Source organism: Micropterus dolomieu, linkage group LG01 (genome assembly GCF_021292245.1).
Source record: "Micropterus dolomieu isolate WLL.071019.BEF.003 ecotype Adirondacks linkage group LG01, ASM2129224v1, whole genome shotgun sequence".
Classification (NCBI taxonomy): Eukaryota; Metazoa; Chordata; class Actinopteri; order Centrarchiformes; family Centrarchidae; genus Micropterus; species Micropterus dolomieu.
In genome coordinates this window covers 4,738,846-4,744,364 of record NC_060150.1, presented here as the reverse complement: position 1 = coordinate 4,744,364, position 5,519 = coordinate 4,738,846, and positions in this window count along the sequence as shown.

Genomic DNA, 5,519 nt, shown 5'->3' with positions numbered 1-5,519 from the left:
CACACAACAGTGGCAGATCTAGAGCATTTTAGATGGGGAGGCAAAGGGGTGGCATGGGAGGGGAAAGGGTGGGGGTCCCCACATGAAAACTCATGCTCCTTCTGCAGGTAAATATCTAAGGGGTGTGCACTTTACCCCCTTCCTTTGTATTTTCTATCTATGCTCTGATCTCTAAGAAGTTCTTGGTTAAAAGTCATGTTTTACAACGTGTGGGTAATAAGCTACAATCAATCAATGAACATTTAACAGGGAATGATTTGTAGAGTACCCAATCTCATCATGGCTAAAATATTTCCAGTGTGACTGTCAGGAATCTAGCCGGTCAGCGCAACACGTTCTCATTCCCAAGTCGTCAGATATGGACGCATGGTCAAGACCTGTTAGGATCAGTTTGTAATGCACCGGGGAGCCCCTTAGTGTCAGAGATCAACGCAGTGAGGGAAGCCATGTAAAATGTTTTTATTTAAGTTACGTAACGTTACTTAACTTAGGTACGTTAAGTCATGTAATGTAACTTTAACCATGACAATGATCTTTTCCTAAACTTAACCAAGTACTTTGGTGCCTAAACCTAACTAGTGTTTCACAACGTTAACCACTAGTTTTATTTTGAAAGTCTAACGGGACGTTGCATATTTATTGTTGTTAACTTGACCCCAGAGCCCTACACGTCAAAAAAACAACACGTAAGGGGTACCCAGGGCGTTAAAAAGCACGGTCAAGGGGTCTTGACCAAGGTCTGCGCAGATTCACGTGCTTATATTAACAGATGGATGTTAGGGGAAGAACACTATATATTTACTAATTAATTAAATTAAAAAACTGACTGAACATTCCCTAAATATCTAAATTTACTATGTATTGCACTGTGTTTGCTGTCCAGCATTTTATTTAAGTTTTTGAGTGTGAAGTGCATGCCTTATACAGGGCCCACAAAATTCCAGCAATTGAATGGGGGGAAAAAAGTCCAGTCCATAGCATGTACACTTCTCTCTTTTTGACGCAAAGGGAAGCGATGATTAATAAGTATTCAAAATCTCAATTAACTGCTCACTAAACTTCTGAGTGTATATTATGTAGGGAGCAGTGAATGACGTGGTTAATCGGAGGATTACCAAAGTTATTACCATTCATCCTGAGGGGAACAATTATCTGAACCAAATTCCATCCAATAGTTCAGATATTTTAGTTTGGACAAAAGCGGTTAACCCCCTGATACTGGCGTCTTAAAACTAAGGGCTTTGCATTAATTTGCAAATTAATGTTGATCTAACGCTACAATAATGAGCGTGGACTTTCTCTATATTCTTTGCCTGTTTCAGTGATTAAGGAGGTAGTGGTGACAGAAGATTACTTTACAATTACAACTCCAACCCCCCCACCCCCCCCATGCCTCCCTCTAGATCAGCCCCTGTTGTGCAACACCAGTTGTACTTATAGAAAAGGGTTCTGAGACATTCAATAATATATAAACTGGCATAAAAATGCTGCAGCATAATCACTGTTGCTCATTATTATTATTATTAACATTATTTTTATTGTTATTGGCTAGTTATTCACTTTACACACTATGACTAAGAGCTCCAAATGATGGAGTTTTCTCTTTTTTTCTTTGCTCTTTCTACACTTGTGTTGTTGTCCACATCAGTGAATTTGATTATACATGCTGTATGTAAACTCTGACCTGACGAGTTGAACTCTGACAAAGTTTAATAGCACCTCTAGATTTGCACTCATTTCAATATTGAATGACTTGTATCAACTCAATGTTAATGTTAATTTAATCATGTTGTTTTGTGGAATTCACATGGAGAGCTCCCACAGTAAACCGTAAAAACCATACGGTCCTCACAATAGAAAAGCATGAACATTTTGTATAAAGTACATTTTGAAGGAGCTTGCATTGAATATTTTCTCTTTTGTACATGTAGATACTTCCTTCCACATGTCCTCTTCACTCACATTTCCCCCTGCACTATGAATGTAAGCACACCTTGAACTGCCACACATAAATACAACTGTCCACGTGCAGGCCTACAACATAAAACCCTTCTGAATGCCTCATTTTAGACACAGCGAAATCCAGACTATATGGAAGCCTATTTCGGCCAAGAAAAATTAAAAATAAATGTATGAAAAGTTAAGCCTTGTTCTGAAATTCTTGCAGCAGGTCATTTTCTCTTATTTCTACTAAGAATCCCTCCTGGTACACAATATTCATCTCTCAGCTTTTCCATAGTGTGTCTGGTCTTTCCCTATAAGGTCATCTTTAACTGGCCTAAATCTGAACAGCCAATCTGCTGGATGTTAGACTCAAATGCATTACGATGAAATCTGGAAGTGCAACGTTGCACAATTACTATCTCTTAATTTTGCCATAGTATCTCGTAATTTTTCCTTAGTATAAGATTTTGTCTTGTCCTGAGAATTATTAATTTCGTCTTTCATTCATCTATTTATTTTTATTTTTCTGGCGGAAATGGGCTTCCATACAACCAAAGTTACTACAGATTGCTACAGACTCCTTTTTATGTGTGTTCACCATATACAAAAAACTTAAAAACCTAAACAGGGCAATATATGCAAGGTTTGGGGCCACTGTTGTCATTTTAAACAGATTTTGATAAAGTCCTGGACCTACTGTTTTCCTTGTTTACACTTTTAGAGAATGTACTCGAATCCAGAATACAAACATTACATTATTTCTGCATGAAGTTAACATCTTGGGTAAACTTTCATGTGCAAATTCAGTTTAATTCAAATGAGATCAAATTATTCCATTCTCATAAAGAAAAATAATTATATTATTTCCCTCGCTGAATGCACTGCCCTCTGTCTGTCTAACCAGAATGTACCAAAGCTCACATCTTACAACCAACCACTCTTGATCCTGTACAGTCCACCTCACTTTTAAATATGAATGTTTGTCAGCATTCCTCTCCTAAAATAAAATACCATCTCTCTATGCAAGCGGTTTCCTCTTCTTTCTGTGTCACTTTGACTGTAACTGAACAAACGGAGTAGGATAATAAATGGAAGTGAATATTTGTGTCCTGTCTTTTTTTTCTCTTGGAACAAAAACAGAGTTTATATTTCCAGACCTAATGGTTATTTATTGACATGATCATTGTCTTTACTGATATGATACGTTGTAAAAAATGTTTTTCTACATGTTTGTACCCCTTATAGTGGACCTTATCCAAATGATTATGTAGCCTATACTTGAAAATGAAAATGTAATTGTAACACCCCCCTCTGTACTCCTTAGTTAGCGCAGTCTGGATTCCCCCTTTGTATAAATGAAATTGGATTCCTCCACTCCCTGTTTGACAGTCTGCCCTTTTACCTGGATGTATCAAGGATGGAAGCACATGCTACAAACATTTGGGTAACTGCGTTGGATAGCAATGAATTTGAATGTATAAATGAATCAGATTTAATCTGTCTGTGTAGGACGCTGTTCTGAAAATAGTTTGCAACAAGAAATGTTAATGCTTTGAGAAAGGTGTTGTAATTCACAATAAAACAACACAAACAGCGGTTTAAAACTGTTCACCTCCCATCAAACTGCTTAATCACATCATTGCTGCTGCTGTCGGGACATGACTTGAAGACTTGGTACTGGACGCAGAGACTTCTTCCAGTATTCATGATATTACAACTAACACAGTAAAGGGGCAGTGTTTGTTTTCTGTTCCATAACCCCCTGCTTCTATCTCTCCGAAACACCGGGAGGGGATACTTTTATCTTCTCACTTTGGGTGTTAGACTTCAAAATTCACTTATAAGGATCAAACCCACAACCTCAGAACTTCTGACCAGTCTTCTAACACGCTGAGCTATTTGATCTGAGACACTGAACCTCTCTTTCTTAGAGCTTTTTACTTCTTTGTGGACATCTGACTCTAAAAGTCATTAATAAGGGAGAGAATCAAACCCACATCCTCAGAACACCTCAAGAGGTATCTAACACCCTGAGGCACTGGGTCAGACACGCTGAACTTAACATTACGTAAGCTTTTCAGTCTTTCATCTGTGTGTTGGACCTCAAAATTAATAAGGCCATACAAGGATTGAACCCACAACCTCAGAACGTCTGACCAGGCTTCCAACACACTGAGCTATTTAATGTAAGACCCTTTCGTTCTCAGAGCTTTTCACTTCTTCCTTAGAACATCCAACTTAAAAATCACTGGTAAAAGTGAGAATTGAACCCAGCGCCTCCAAACACCTGGTAAGGCATCTAACCCCCCTGAGCCACTGGGCCAGAGATGTTGTGCCAACAATTTTAAAGGTCTTGAGGCTTTCTGGGTGTTGTACAAAAAATAACACTTCACTAGATGACTCGAGGATCAGACCTAGAACCTAATAAATACTCCTGGAGCACCTGAACCTGTCATTGAAACGGTCCTTTTTAAAGCTTTTCTAAACATTTCTGGTGAAAAGTTTTTGATACTAGGATGATCTAAAGTAACAGGACATTTTATTTATATTTATAGGATCAGCTCCCATTGCAATAAATTCTAAATATATTTATACTGTAGACTTATTTTGTCTTTACTACAAACTGAAAATGTTCATTTTACATTCTGATTGTCAATTGAAAGAACCAGAACATTGAATATTAAAGCTTAACTCTTTTGCTAAGGGAGAGCAGTCTAGTGTAAGTTGAAAAGTGAAAATACTGTTTCGTCTTCTGACCTTGGTCAGAAAAGGTCAGAAGACGAAATAGTTATGCAGTTTTTTAACATTGTACCTTATACTTGAAGATAACATAGGAGCCTCACACTCAGCAACAAGAGCCAGAGAGGGTTTTGAAGAGTGCCTTGTTTGCTGCTCTCATGTACAGTAAGTCTAGTTTAAAGACAAGAGAATGAGCACAAATCCAAACAAAACTGGGTAAAGTGCTTAAACAAAGAATGACCTGCTGACTGAGAAATTATGAACCCCACTAGATGTATCATTAATTGCAATGATTAGTTTGAAATTGAGCATATACTTTGGAAGAAATGAAACTATGTGCCGATGCTTGTCAGAAGCAATAAACATAATGCCATTGTACGATCAACAGTTGTTCGCTTGCATTGTGAGATGTGTGCTTTTGAAAATCCTTCCTGTTCAACTGAAATCCTCTCATACAACGTACTGAAATGCTTTTACACAACATACATTTTACTTGAGTGTGTGAGAGCGTTTCAGTTGTATGTGTGTGTGAGCTTTTCAGTTGTGTGTGTGTGTGAGCTTTTCAGTTGTGTGCGTGAGAGCGTTTCAGTTGTGTGTGAGAGCGTTTCAGTTGTGTGCGTGAGAGCGTTTCAGTTGTGTGTGAGAGCGTTTCAGTTGTGTGCGTGAGAGCGTTTCAGTTGTGTGCGTGAGAGCGTTTCAGTTGTGTGCGTGTGAGCTTTTCAGTTGTGTGTGTGAGAGCGTTTCAGTTGTGTGTGAGAGCGTTTCAGTTGTGTGCGTGAGAGCGTTTCAGTTGTGTGCGTGAGAGCGTTTCAGTTGTGTGTGTGTGTGAGCTTTTC